This window comes from Panthera uncia, unplaced genomic scaffold (genome assembly GCF_023721935.1).
Source record: "Panthera uncia isolate 11264 unplaced genomic scaffold, Puncia_PCG_1.0 HiC_scaffold_904, whole genome shotgun sequence".
In the NCBI taxonomy this organism is placed as follows: Eukaryota; Metazoa; Chordata; class Mammalia; order Carnivora; family Felidae; genus Panthera; species Panthera uncia.
The window spans coordinates 7,762-22,882 of NW_026060094.1; the positions used below are offsets into that span (position 1 = coordinate 7,762).

A 15,121-nucleotide genomic window follows, 5' to 3' on the forward strand; every position below is an offset into this window, starting at 1 on the left:
GAGTTCGAGCCCCTCGTCGGGCTCTGTGCTGACAGCTCAGAGCCTGGAGCCCGTTTCGGATTCTGTGTCTCCCTCTCTCTCTGCCCCTCCCCTGTTCATGCTCTGTCTCTCTCTGTCTCAAAAATAAATAAACGTTAAAAAAAATTTTTTTTAAAAAAAGGACATATATAGAGACTGGATTGGGAAGATCAGAGGACAATTTTAAATTTGGGGGCTGTTATGGGTAGAATTGTGTCTCCCCCACAAATTTCATTTGCCAGAATTTGTGGGTACCCTGGTACCACAGAATGTGACCTCGCTGTGATTTGTTTAGTTCAAATGAGGTCGTCCTGGGGTAGGGAGGGGTGGGCCCCCCCACCCTCCCACCCCCCCTGCGTCCTCATGGAAAGAGGAAATCTGGACACAAGACATACACGTGGGGAGAACACCACGTGAAGAGGAAGCCAGAGAGCCACAAGCCAAGAATAGCGAAGATGGCCAGCAAAGCACCCACAGCTAGAGATGACCACAGAACAAGGTTCTCCCTCCCGGCCCTCAGAAAAAACGAACCCTGCCAACACCTAGGTCTAGGACTTGTAGCTCCCAGAACTGGGAGACAACAGATTTCTGTTGTTTAAGCCACCTCGTTTGTGCCACTTTGTAGCGGGAGCCCCAGGAAACTAATACAGTGACCAGGCAGGGCTCACCGAGAAGATGACTTTTGAATGAAGATGTGCAGGGAGTGGTTGTGAAGGTAAGGAGGCCATCTGGGGGCAGAGCGTGCCAGGCAGTGGGAAGCGCCAGTGCAAAGGCCCTGAGGCAAGCAGTTGCCTGAAGTGTTTGAAGAAAAGTAAGGAGACCAGAGCGTAGTACGTGAGAGGGTGTAGACTTATAGGAGAGGAAATCAGAGGCGGGATGGGCTAGAGGGTAGATCCCGCAGGGCCCTTGGGCCAGGACAGACTTCAGCTTTTACCCAGCCTGAGACAGAGTCATCTCAGTTTTGAGCTAAAGAGTGACAAGGTCTGACTTACATTTTAACAGGATCGCTCTGGCTGCTGCACAAGAGGAGACTTAGGGTGGGGGGAGGTAAGAAGAGGGGGAAACGGAAGGTTAGGGGCTGTCGCAATATCCCAGACAAGAGGTGACCGTGTCTTGGACCGGGATGGTGGGGGTGGGGGTGGGGAGAAGTGGTTGGATTCCAGGCACGTTTTGCAAGTGCAGCTAACAGGATTTGTTGACATCTCAGATGCAGGGGTGACAGAAAGAGATGAGTCGAGCATGACGTCAGGGTTTTTGGCCTGACCAACTGGAAGGATGGAGTTGCCATCAACTGGAGAGAGAAGGCCATGGTTCCTCCTGCTTCGTGCAGCTTTAGTGGGGGCTGGAAGGTGGGGGGGGGAGGAAAATCAACAGTTCAGCCCTGGACGAGTCAACCTCACAACTTCAAACTCCCATTTGTCTTGCAAACAGCTGCCAGAGTGATGGTGCTTTAAGAAGTAAACAAACAAACGAAGCCCCTAGCTGGCCAGGGGCATGAAGTCCCAACTCTGTGGCCTGGGCAGAAGGGCCTTTGATAAAACCCGCCCTGAAACATCTGTCCAGTTCTTCTCCCCTGACCCCCTTCACGTGCCTTGTGCTCTGGCCTCCACGGAACCTCTTGCAGCTCGCTCATTCATTCACTCATTCATTCATTCACTCCCTGAGCATTCGTGTACTTTTTATTCTGCCAGACTCTGAATCAGGCACGGAGGCTACCGCCCTCATGGAGCTCACCGGGACCCGCCCTGTGGCATTCTCCCCACCCCAGTGCCTTTGCACACGCTACACCATTTGTACTCAAATCCCAGTCGTTCTCTTTCTCCTACCCCTATTCACCTTCTAGGGCGAACCATTACCCTGTCCTCTGGGGGACCTCTTAGATGCCCTAGACTCGGGCAGGTTGACGTTTCCGGAGTCCTCTGTCCCTGTGGGGTGCTCAAAGGTAGACACCTGTCTTTATTCAGCCCTGTACCTCCAGATATTTGAATGAATGAACGCGTGCATGGGTGAATGAGCGTTACCAGGGATTCAGCAGCTTTGATCCACATTTGGCTAACGGTGTCCTGGTCGTGAATCCAGCTGAAATGAGGGAGCTGTGGGTCTAACTTCTCTTTTTAAATGTACCGCCAAAAATGTCCTTTTGTACGGCCTCCCAGAGAATTATGGTGGGTTCTCCAGGCTGGAATCCCTTGGAAACAGGGAGAGAGGCCAGTTGAGGCGGGGCACGGGAGCCAGGGAGGTGTTTCTGGTCCCAGTTAACCCAAGCCACCAGCGCCAGCCGTCCCTTGTGGCCTCTGAGGAGAGCTGCGGTAACCATGGCAACCAGGCACTCCAGCCAGGAGTGGAGTAGAGCCAGGACCACCGCCAGGCCTGCAGCCAGGCTGGGCTCCGGGGCCACTCTGTGTGCATGTGCTGGGTGGAGGGACGGAGGGTGACGAGGGGGTGTCCCAGAGACCAGAGTGACCTGTGGGGAAGGGGGGATGTGTAAGGCCCAGACTCAGGGTTCGGAATTGATTAACTGTCCTTGTGCTTCATTCACATCAGGGTTCTCTGGGCCCCAGCCCCCCTCTGGGAGATTCAGGAAAGGAAGATGGAGTGAGAGGCATGGATACAGAGACTGACACCAGTAGAAGAGAGGGAGATGCACAGCCAAAATTCTGAGAGGAGGAGAGGGAGGGAAGGAGGGAGGAGGAAAGCAGGAGATGGGAGGGAGGAGGCGGGAGGGAGAGGGGAGGAGGGAGGGTAGGAAGGAAGAGGGCACTGGGAGAGAGGTGGGAGGGAAAAGGAGGGGGAGGGAGGCAGGGAAGAGGGAGGGTAGGTGGGAATAGGGTGTTGGGAGGGAGGAAGGGGAGGGGAGAAGAGGGAGGACGGGGTGGGAGAAAGGCAAGGAGGGGAGGGAGGGGAGAAGGGGGAGGGAGTAAGGGAAGAGGAGGAGAAGAAGTGCGGTGTGGAGGAGAGGGAGAGGGAGGGAAGGGGGAATGGAGGGGAGATAGGGAGGAAGGAGGGAGGGAAGAGAGGAAGGAGGGGGAGGGGAGGAAGAGGGAGAGAAGAAGGAGGGAGGGAAGAGAGAAGGAGGGAGGGTAGAGAGCAGGGAGGAAGGGAGGGAGGGAAGAGGGGGAGGAGGGGGAGGGGGGAAAGAGGGAGAAAGGGGGAGGGGGGAAGAAGGGGGAGGAAGGGACTGAGGGAAGGAGTGGGGCCGCTGGACCGAGAAACCAGAGAGGAGGAAAGGAAGGGAGTCAGTGTCAGGTCAGAGAAAGTACTCACAAAAGACAGAAAAACGACACGGACAGACTCACAGAGAAGGGGGTGGACAGACGAAGGGAAAGGGCCAGAAAGAGCCAGGGAGTAGGAGGAGGAGAAGCGAGGCAGATACGGGGAGAAACAGACACCACACGACGACAGGCTGGTGGGACACAGATGGGGCCGAGTCCCCATCAGCACGACGGTAACACGGAGAGAGCTCCAGGTGACAGAGACCGGCAGAGAAAAGGAGAAAAAAATTAGAAAGACCCCGGAAAGGAAATAAAGAAACCAGAGTCAGTAAAGGCGAGCTGGGCAGGGGAGGTGGAGGGGGGAGGGGGAGGGAGGGGGCGGGCGGGGCTGAGCGGGAGGCGGACTCCCCGCCCCCTGCCCCTCCCGGTCCCGCCTCCCCCCCCCCCCCCCGGGACGCCTGTCCCCTGCCGCGCGAAGGCCCTGGAGATGACCCTTGTCCGCTCCCCGAAAGGTCACCCCGACCCTGCCCCTGGTCTCCTTCGCAGGGCAGCCAGGCAGGATGTGGGTCTGGGCTGTGGGGTGGGGACCGCAAGGCGCAGCGGTGGCGGCGGCAGCAGGTTGGCGGCTGGGAGCCGTTCCCGGTGGCGGCTGCACCCCCGGGGTCTTCCATATGTCGTGTGCGTCTGTTTAGCAACCTGCCTCAAAACTCTGAGCCGCATTTACGCCCCGGGGCGGAAGACAGCGCGTCCCTGGGGAAAGGAGGCTGGCCGTGTTTTGCATTTCAAGGTGGTGTTGCCATCTTGCCAGGTTGGGATTCCCAGGCAACCCGCGCTCCAGCCTAGTGGCAAAATAAGAGATACTATTTTCCCGCCCAAAGATACATTTCTCCCAGACGATGGTGCCAGGAAAGAGATTTTTCTTTTTCAAAGGATTTGGTAATTCTCTCCCCGCCGCCCCCCCCCCCAACCCCTGAGACAAATGAGAGCTATAGAACCCACTATCCCCCTTTTGCTTTGGCTGCTGGGAAGCTCAGACCTAAATTGCAACGATTAATACATTTATAAACCGTTTCTCATCTGGGAATTGTTAACCTGAAGTGCATGGATGCCAAAGGCTTCGTAAAGCTCCTGAGCTTGTATGCAAAATTATTGTCTTAGTCGGCTCGGGCTGCTATAACAAAATACCATCGACTGGGTGGCTTAAACAACTGAACGTTTATTTTTCACCCTTCTGGAAGCTGGGAAGTCCAAGGTCAAGGTCCCCGCAGGTTTGCTGTCTGGTGAGGACCGTCTTCCTGATTTGCAAATGGCTGCTTTTTCACCGTGGTGGAAAGAGGAAGCTCCGGGTCTCTTTCTCTTCTTGGAAGAGCACCAACCCCGTCACAGGGGTGCCACCCTCAAGACCTCACCCCCTAATTACCTCCCAAAGGCTCCCCTTCCGTTGGAAATGAGGGCTTCGGCATAGCCTTTGGTGGGGAAGGGGCAGGGGACAGGGGCATTCAGTCCATCACAGTTACGTGTAGGCATATTTTCCCGGGGGGCGTTCTCAAGGTTCTCGAAGATGTCCATTACCTTTCAAAGGTTAAAAAGGGGGTCAGTCTGGATTCAGCTTACAGTGTCCTGCCTGTTGGGTCAAGCCTCATCCAGTATCCCCCTGTTGCAGAGGCTGCTGGTGGCGCCCCGAATCTGTCTCCTTTTCCTCCGTATGTTCGTGACTGCAGGTGGCTCCCGAGCTGGACTGCATTTCCCGTCCTTCTCTGCACCTGGACATGGCCGCCGAACAGGTTCTGACCAAAAGACGGTGAGTGGAAGGCATGGTGCTCCTCCCAGGTCATCCTTCAAGGCCCTGGGTGGACCTTGTCCCTATTTGCCTGCCCCTTCCTCCTGGCTAGACCCCGACGATCCCGGGGACTCATTTTCAAATGGCAGTGACTTTGGTGGAAAAGCTTTAGAAGAAGCGTGTTAATGTTGGAACTATCCCATGAGGGGGAAATGCATTTCCGTAGTATTTCACTGTAGTTGGGGGCCGGCCTTGCTTTACCCCATCAAATGGGCCAACCCTAAGCTCCCGCAGCAACAGCACACATTGTGAACCCGAGCCACCTACTTCCTGGGGCCATTTAGCACGGTGGGAAGGTGTCCCTGTCCCTGTCGTGACCACCCACATGGCCTTTGCTCATGGCTGGACTTGGAAGCCTGCTTCCTGCTTCCAAGTACTTCCAGCTCTTTCTTTCCCCAGCAGCAGACTGCTGCCAACCCACCTGGCCCTCTCTCACGTTCCCCCACCCTGAGATCCCTCTGAATACCACGCTTCCCCATCTCAAGGCAGCATAGTGGTTGAGGGCACAAGCTTTGGGTTCAGCCTGCCCCTGGCCAAGTCCTGACTGTTCCACATGGACTCTGTGACCTCAGGGAGCACATTTGACCCCTCTGAGCCTCTGTCTCCTTATCTTTAAGTAGAGGGTGATGAAGAATCCTCACTACACAGGGCTGTTATGAAGACGATGCCAGTAAAGGGAGAAACCCGCCAAGAGTAGACACCCCCCCCCCCCCCCAGAAATCATCATCATCATAGTCCCTTTACATCCAACGCATCCACTCGAGGGACAGCCGTCCTCCATGGAGCCCCCTCCTCTGCCCTCCTCGCCCTAAGGTCCTGGGAGCATCTCCCTCCCAAGGCCAGCCCGCCCTCCGTTAATTATCCAGGGCTGCAAAAACAAATCAGCCCCACAGTTAGAGGCATAAAGCAATCTTTCACACAGTTCTGTGGGTCGGGGATTCATGATGTTTGGCCAGGTTGTTTGGTTTGGGGCATCTTGTGAAGTTGTGGTCAAGAGGTCAGCTGGGGCTGTGGTCATCTGAAAGCGGGACTGAGGCTGGGGGACCTGTTTCCAAGATGGAAGACCCATGTGGCTGTTGGCCTCAGTTCCTCACCACATGGACCTCTTCTCGTGCAAGCTGGCTTCCCAAGAGTGAGTCATGAGAGAGACCGACAGAGACAGACAGAGAGAGAGAGAGAGAGAGGCAGAGACAGAGAAAGGAAAGAGGAAGCTGAGATGCCTTTCATGATCTAGTCCCAGAAGTCACATGTAGTCCCTTCTGTCACGTTCTATTTGTTACAAGGAATCACTAAGTCAGGCTCACGCTCAAAGGAAAGGGAATTAGGCTCTACCTTTGAAGGGACTTGGGGACATATTTTGAAATAACCACACGCACATTGTCCATGAACAGGCTCTGCTTATGCTGTGAGCAGGTGCACATAGATAGTCCCTGTCGCACCTGCTACTAACCACCCGCTCCCACCCCAGACCCAGGCATGGGCCTCCTGTCCTGTCGCAGAGTCATGGTCGAGGGCACTGTGCCCTGGACAAGTAACCCTCCCTTCAGAGCCATAGGGTCCTCTTCTGTGAAATGGACTGTAATCGTAGGAGTGGCTGATAAGAGCTGTCTGTGGATTCAGTGAGCTGACACGCATAGAGCTGGGAACAGAGCTCCTGGCTGAGAGCATTGTTGGCGGTCGCTCTCGTTCTCCTGGCCTGCCCTCTGACGTGACTTCTTAGGATGCTGCCCTGCATGCTCTAGGCACACGATAAACATCTGCCTGCCCGCCTGCCTGCCTGCCTCTTGGGGGGCCTCTCCGTGTGTCCCCGGGAGGCTCAAACAGACCTCTGTAAACAAAAGATGAACTAGAGGAAATTGAAGCAAAAGGGCAGGCAGGAGATTTAAAGAAAATAAATCCCGTTTCTAAGTCCCGCTTGAAAATGAACCCTCCCACAGGGACACCTGGGGGACTCAGTCGGTTAAGCGGCTGCCTTCAGATCAAATCACGATCTCGCGGTTTGTGAGTTCGAGCCCCGCGTCGGGCCCTGAGCTGACAGCCCAGAGCCTGGAGCCTGTTTCGGATTCTGTGTCTCCCTCTCTCTCTGCCCCTCCCCTGCTTGCGCTCTGTCTCTCTCTTTCTCTCTCTCTAAAAAATAAATAAACATTTAATAATAAGAAGAAAATGAACCTTCCCACAAACAAGCAAGCTCGCCTGTCCTGTCTTTTCTGTCCTGCGATTTACTGTCCTGGGGACTTGAGCCCAGGCAGGGAGAAGGGGCACCAGGAGGCAAGGGTCAGGTTGTCTTCCTCTGTGAGGAGCACCAGGGCCAATGATGAACCTGAGCAGGGGAGAGGCGTTTGCCCTTGGTGATGGTCTCTGGAAGTCTACCCAGGTCCTAATGGGTCTCTCTTTTTGTCATTCCTGTGTAGGGGGTGGGCAGAGGAGTGGGTGCTTGGAGGAATAGGGTGCAAAGCTTCTATGCGATGTTTCATTTTCATGCCTAGAGAGCTGGGTAGAGGAATGAAGTTCATTCATTCATTCATGCATTCCATTAGCGGTCACCCATAGAACCTCTGCTGTGAGTCAGGATTTGAGCCAGCCACCTTTCCTGTCTCCTAGAAGTGAGCTCCAAACGCAGGTCCCAGGTGTGGGACTGTGCCTGTTCCATAGCCAACATTTTAAAAATGTTTGTTGAATGAATGAATGAATTCACTACCCCACTTAAGCCCCTGGCCTCCAAAACTCATAAAGCCAAATTCTTTAGCTTAACACTCACGGGTTGCTACCTACTTCTCTGGCTTGGCTTCCCACGCCCTCTGCCACGGGCATCCCATGATTTCATCGTTATGAATCCCTCGCAATCCCCAGAAGGTTCTCAGGCTGTTTCATACCCTCCTCCCTTTGACGCGGGACATCCTCCCCCTTTCATCTGCTGGCGGACTCCTATACGTCCTTTAAGAGCCGATGAAGCGTCAGTTTTCATGCAAAGCCTTTCTTGGCCTCTCTGGTTGTATTTGGTGTCAGGGTCTCCTCTTTGCTCCCTCGGCATGCCTGGACTGTCCTTTGGTCTCCACGCAAGTCACCAAAGTGGTGTCTGTCCCCTCCATCGGTCTGTGGGCTCCCTGAGAACAGCCCAGGCCCCTGAACCCAAGCCCCGCTCTGCCACCTGCCAGCACTGAGACTTTGGGAAACCCACTTCAGGGTTCTGTGCCCCCTCTGGACGTGGGGCTGATATCAGGCCCCAGCACTGAGTGTAGTTGCAACGATTAAGTGGTTTCGTAAATCCAAAGCACTGAGAACAGCCCCTGGCCTTGTGAGTGCTGAGTAACTGTGAGCTCCTGTCGCACCGATGGCAGCTCACTGATGGAACAGCTAACTGGCTTCCGGTGCCTAGCACTGGGCTTAGCACCGGGAAGTCCCCAGTCAGGGCCAACACTGCCTCTGCTCTCAGTGAGCCCCGGTCCGAAGTATCCATCCATTCGTTCATTCCCCATCCTGTGTCTTCTTTGTGCCGGGCATCGTTCCAGGTACAGGGATACAGCAGTGAACAAAACAGTGACCTCCCTCCACAGCAAGCTTATCTGCTAACAGAATGAATGAACGCATGAGACAGAACCTTAGAAGACTCCAAGTCCTATGAAAACGAGGGCAGGATTAGTGGTATTGGGATTGCAATTTTAAATGGGGTGGGCAGGGTAATCCTTGCTGCAAAGGTGACCTTTATGGGAAGCCTTGGGAGAGATGAGACTGTGAGTCATGTTGCTATCCAGGGCAAGCATCCAGGGAGTGGGAACAGCGAGTGCAAAGGCCCTGGGGTGCAAACGTGTCTGGCATGCTGGTGTTGGAGGAATGGCCAAGAGCCCCTATGGCTGTAGCATAGCAAGCCAGGTGGAAGATGGGAGATGATATAAGGCAATGGGTGGGGGAAGGATGAGGCTGGGCCTGGTAGGTCATTGTCGGAACTTTGGCTTTTACTCTGAAAACAGCAAGGGCAAATGCAGGCCTGACCTCTGACCAGTATTCCACCCTGGTTCTCAGGGGTCTGTGTAGGGGTGGGGGTGCTCTGTGGGGAAACACCTCCTAGAAGTGGACTCCCCTATGGATGACACAGAGAAAGAGCCTGGATCGCCGTCTCTGGCAAGCCACAGGAAGGCCAAGTGTGGAGAGGCAGGGTCTACCTGAGCCCCGTGCCCTCCTGCTCCCCATAGACCACCGGCACTGGTATTTTTGCCTTTTCACTTCTGGGCCTAATAGCGTAAGCTGCGGTCCCCTCCCAGCCTGGGGTCGGCCGAGTCTTTGTGCGCCCTGTGGCCAGAACTTCCCCAGGAAGCTTGCTTTTGAGGGCGGGCGCACACTACTGAGAGTTACGCAGGACAACCCGGGCACATCATGATCCTAAGTGGAAGGACGCCAGGCGGAGGGGCGGGGAGGACAGGGAAAAGAGAGGCACTTCATAGAGCCGCAGAAGCTCTGAGCTGGAAGGGACTCAGGGCTCATCTCACGCAACCCGGACAACTCAGAAAGGGCAGGGGCTCGTCCAGGCCACGAGTGCACCACTGGCCCATCGCCAGCAGGGCTGGAAGTAGAATCTCGACTTGCTGATGTTCAGTGTGGTCAACCCCCGACCCCAGCCCCCCAGACCGCCTCCAGGTGTTGGGTGTACTCGGGGCTCCAGGGAGCTGTCCTGGGGCTTAACTGGTCCCTTGAGTTCTTGTTAGTTAGTTTGTTTTAGGGGCAGTGGCTCCGGACTATAGAAAATAGGGTATGGATTGTTCGGGGTTTTTTATCTCCAATAAACTGCAGATGCTTTCCTCGGCTGGGCCCCTCGGGAGGGGAGAATTACCCACTGTTCCCATAAGTGGGGTCTCAGGGGTCTTTCCCTGCCTTGGGCTCACTTCTGTCTTCCCAGGGCAGCTGAATGCCTAGTAAATCCCAGCGTAGACAGCCTTCCCCGTGATCTGTGAGCGCCATAAAAGCAGGGCCATGTCTGTCGGATTCACTATTAAACGCCCAGTGTTTACCCAGCATAGTTGCTGGCACACGGGCGAAACTCTAAGGTATGGACCGGAAGGACAGAACCTCTACTTTGAGGGATGGTGCCCCCACATGCAGCACGATCTCTCTGGTAACAGGGAGCTCTGATCAGAATAACAAGATCTTTTTGGCCAGGGAGCATATGCTATTTGATAGTTTCTCTCTTCAGAGGCTTTAATCTCCTCATTCTGTTTTGCTAAAGCTAACCCTTATTGATTATCTGATTCATGCCTTCGTTCACTAGGTATTTATGGAGCCCCTACCAGGTGCCAGACCCTGAGCGCTAAACACCGGGGCAAGGCTGTCCCAAAGTGGCTGGTTCGTGCACACTCGGTGGGGAGCCACCACCTGCAATGTTGCAATCATCTGAGTGGACCCAAGGTCTTGTAGCAAAGGTCAGCCTCTTAAAAAATGGAGGCACTGAGCAAACATTCTGGGGGAGCTTTACGGAGTTAAGCTGTTTGTGCTGGGGAAGCATTTCTAAAAACTGCACATGGGGCCTTTTATCCACCTTATAATTGGCTCTGGTTCCTCTGCAACTGGGGATAAATCAGGCATCAGCCTGTCTGTAGGTTTATTAGAGACTTACATATTTGGAATAAAAAGCAAGGAATCAGGCAGGGAGTGGCGGAGAAGGAGGAAACCCGGGAAGAAGAAGAAGGACTAGAAGGAGAGACGTAGACGGCTGGACAAACGGGCCTCGGCCCCAGTTCCGCTGTAAATCAGCCGATGAACTTGGCCGAGCCACCGCCCCGCTGCCATCCGTGGGCTTCCTCGTCCGCAAAGACGGCCGGTGGGGTAAAATCACTTTTGATAAACTGTGCCACGCTCTCCTCTGGCTCCCCTGTGGGGGTCCTTCTTCCCCGTCTTCCCTCACGAGCTCTCACACCCCCCCTCTTGTCAGAACGCTAGCCGAGGCCAGCAGGCATCGCTGTGCAAAACAAGCGATCCTCATCCAGGGCTTGTTAACTCAGGAACGAGATACGGTCCAAATTCTTTCGGCGGAAGGGGCTTGAGGGTCAGTTCGCATGTTGGCACATGAACTTGTTCTCATTAAGTAAGTCAGTCGAGATGTGAACATTCATCTGGGTAAGTGAATGAATCAGCCTCACTCTGAAAAGAAAAATAGAGACGCCATTAATCAGCGTAGATATATACAAGCACACACACGCACACACACACACCAACACTCACATCCCCTGACTCTCTCTCTCTCTCTCTCTCTCTCTCACACACACACACACACACACACACACACACACAAAGTATAGATGTGGGTCCTGGAGCCAGATTCCTCAAGTTTGAATCTCAGCTCTGCCTCTTAGCTAAGCAACATTTGTCAAAGTCCTCAACCATTCTGTCCTCAGTTTTCCCACCTGTGAAACGGGGATGATGACAATAGCGAATAGTCAGAAAGTACTTAGCAGGTCACCTGGTGGGTGGCAAGTGCTCTGTAATAAAAGGTAAATAAGTCCCGGCCGTCGCAGCGCATCTGGGATCTTTCCAGCCCCGCCCTTGCACGGCTCTGTGAGTCACTCCACCAGTCTGAACCTGACTTCGTCACTTTGCTCATCTGTAAAATGGGGATGATGCTAATAACCTCCGGGTTATTTGAACGAACACAGAGATAACGGGCAGGAGGTAGCGTGAGTCGGGATACAGAAACTTGGGCTCTGGAATATGCCTGCCGTAGGGTTCGCGCTCACCAGCTGAGTGACAAGTAATGACCTCTGAGCCTCAGGTTTCCCCTCTGTAAATGGGGACAGTAGCAGGTGCTTCCTCAAAGGGTTGTTGAGAGGAACTAACACAGACACCGTGCTGAGCAAGGCGCTGGGGACTTAGTGGGAGCTCCGTAGAGTTCTTGGCTTGCGGCCTTTGTAACTTTGCCTCCCCTGGAGCACACCGCAGGCTCTCCAAGCCTCATGTATGGGTGAGGCTTGGTCTGCAAGGCAGGTAGGTGCAACAGTCCTCCGCATGCTGTGTGCCCTAGGCGAGCGCTTTCCGCGTGTTACTTCAATTAACCTTCCCGGTCCCCCGCGAGGCTGCTCGCTCGTATCTCCATTTCACAGAGGAGGAAGCTGAGTCTCAGGCAGACTCGGTGACTTGCCCAGGGTCACGGTGGGCTGACCTTTCAGCCCAGGTCTGTCCGTCCCAGAGTCCCAGGGCGGTGACGTTCGGGCACTGCAAGGAAGCTGAGCAGAACCTTTATTTTCATGGCTGGATTTAGCGACCCAGACAGGGCGTCCGCTGCTCACGGGCAGGAGGGCCCTTGGCCGTGGACCCAACCCTACGGGTTGCTTGCACGAGAGCATAGAAGGGTGGGCCCAAGAGGCTTTGGGTTGGAGCAGAGAGGTAGGAACTAAGAGCTCACAGGGCAGAGGGGGTATTTTCCAGCAACCAAAGCTTGGAGCACAATGAGGCAAGACGTTTGGCCAGCAGAACACTGACTTGGGAAAAGCAGGACCCAAACTTCCCTAAACTCTAAAGGCAAACCGTGCTGGCAGATCTGGGACGGGTCGCCCCTGCCCAACTGCAGCTTGACCTCAGCACTTTTGTCTGTGGAGGAGGGTTGCACAAGCTGTCTTAAATTTAAAAATTTGCTGGTTGTATTGACTGCTCCCTGTCAATCGTCCAAATGAGGGCGGGGACCAACGCATTTTTTCTTCTTACGCAGGTTTGGGCGTCCAGGTATGGAGGCAGTTCACAGATGTGATCTCAGCAGCTCTATGTGGATGATAAAGGTGATTCAAAAAAAAAATAAATAAAATACATTGGGTATGTGCCGTGGGTTTTGTTTGTTTTTGAGAGAGAGAGAGACAATCCCAAGCAGGTTCCATGCTCGGCACAGAGCCCGACACAGGGCTCAATCCAATCCCACAACCCTGGGATCGTGACCTGAGCCGAAATCAAGAGTCAGGTGCTCCACAGACTGAGCCGCTCAGGTGCCCCTGTGATGTGCTTTCTGGTTGCCAAAGCCCCCTTTGCAGACGTCCTCTCCCCTGGTGTTTATAAGTGACCCGGTGTGGGGCGGGGGGGGGGGGGGGGGGTAGGTGCTCTCATTCCCCTTGAGAAGAGGAAGACCAGGAAGGCTCAGCTTGGCCAAGGCCACATGGCCGGAAAGTTCAATGCCAGGCTGGCCCCAGGACTTCTGAGCCTCACCCCAACCCACAGCTGGAGGCGAAAAGAGAAAGGAAGTGAAAGGAGAAAGGCTTGAACTTCAGTTCTTTGTTTGTTGGGTGATCTTGGGTGGATCTCTGGTTTCTGTCTCTGTAAAAACAGGCTCCCTAGGCACCCCTACCTAATGGAGTCCTTAGAAAACTTAAGTGAGCCGTGTTCGAAAGTCCTTGTCACAGTGCTTGGCAAGGTGCACTTTCCTCCTGTTAAAGATTAGGAGTCTAAAAGCACAGAGAGGGGAAGTGCCTTGCCCAAAGCCACACAGCTGATGAACAAAGAAACCAGGCCTGGAACCTGGGTTTACCTGCCCTCACAACCTGAGCTTCCACACAAGAAAACACTCCCGGATGGATGGTAATTATTAGTATTGTATATTACTATCATTTAATTAACAACAACAAAAAAAAATGAAGGCGGATGATGAGGGTTCAGCAGTCTCCCTATCTGGTAGGATCTATTCCAGGGAGCTGTTTTCTGGAAAGCCGGGCTAGGAAGCACCCAAGAAGCTCTGCCCCAGGTCCCTCCCAGCATAGCCATTTAGAATCTATGTCTTCCCCCCTCCCCCCACCCCCAGAGGGTGGTGAGGAGAGAGTCAGTACCACTCCTTTCTTCTAGCTCCTAGCCAGCTGCATTCCTGGGGAGAGGGAAGGAGGACCTTGGCCTGTCAAGCCCTTGGCTGACGACACTCCTAGAGGCTGGCTGTGGCCTGGGGCAGCTTGTCGGAAGGATATTCTTCAACCCCCCCAAAGGACGTTCCTAGGATTTTCAAATCTATTCTATGAAAATCATTGCAAAGAGAAACAAATTCAATCAGGCTCGGTGCAACATTTAATGAACTGTCATTTGGGGGGAAATGATTGCAGATTACATATGAGAAGAAACAATTCAGAAAAAAAAAAAACCTCAGGGGGGCAATGATTAAATATTTAAAATGCAGACTGCTTTGGAAACGCTGGGTTGTGAGATTGAAGATGCCTCCTGGGGAAAGCACCAGGAGCTTCCAGCATCCTCCATTCACCCATTTCCCACATTCGGCTGCCTTTTATTGAGCACTTATTATGTGCCAGGGGCTGTGCTGAGAGCTTTCCCTGAGAATCTCACAGCCACCCAATGCCAGAGACGAGGTTACAATTCCCATTTAAAAATGTATCAGCTGAGGCTCAGAGGGTCGCAGTGGCTGGTCCAAGGTGGCATGGTTAGGAACTGGCTTCTAACATCCCTTTAAGCGCTGACTTTAAAAAGTCCTGGAGAGCCAGACGTGGACAAGGCAGGGCCCCTGTCCTTGAGAAGCTCAGAGCCTAACCGGCCGTAAATTTATAAAGGTTAGGAGCGAGAGGTCACCCCTTCTAGTGATTTCAAATTCTTTGTAAGTGAAGAACACTTTCTCCTTGAAGTCTCATGGGAGACACCATCATACAACACAGATGAAAAGGGAACGTGTTTCTGGTGAAAGCTGGGAGGGAGACCTCCCCCTCTCCCCCCAAAACTCCTTAGGCACTTGGGACAGGACTGTAAGTCTCACTGGAAACCCACTGATCGCACCTAGATGTGTCATTTGACAGATGGGAACATGGAAGCCAGCACTGGAACTTGGGCCTGTGGACTCCTGGTTTGGGGCTGTTTGCTCTGCATTAGTGTCCCCAGGGTGCAGGTGTGCAGATGCTTAGCTCCAGGAATCCCCTGTCCAGTGGCATGGGCTGCCCAGCACTGGCCGCACCCTGGCGACTTTGGGTCTTTCAAGCCAGCTCAACGTGTTTTCCAGATGTCAGAGAAAAACAAAGTCTAAGAGCCCCTTGGAGGAGAGCTGAATATGTTCAGAAGAACCATTTCTACTAGGACCCCAAACACGGGGTGGGGGGAG

At 53.9% G+C, this 15,121-nt stretch overlaps 1 long non-coding RNA gene across 1 annotated transcript; it reads left to right on the forward strand.

Annotated features, from left to right (window-relative positions):
* Positions 1-3,167: 3,167 nt before the first annotated feature.
* LOC125918499 (uncharacterized) lies at positions 3,168-12,856 on the forward strand. Its single transcript, XR_007456460.1, has 4 exons — positions 3,168-3,554; positions 4,952-5,031; positions 10,331-10,481; positions 12,761-12,856. It is a non-coding gene; the product is annotated as an uncharacterized LOC125918499 (long non-coding RNA).
* The last annotated feature ends 2,265 nt before the right edge of the window (positions 12,857-15,121 follow it).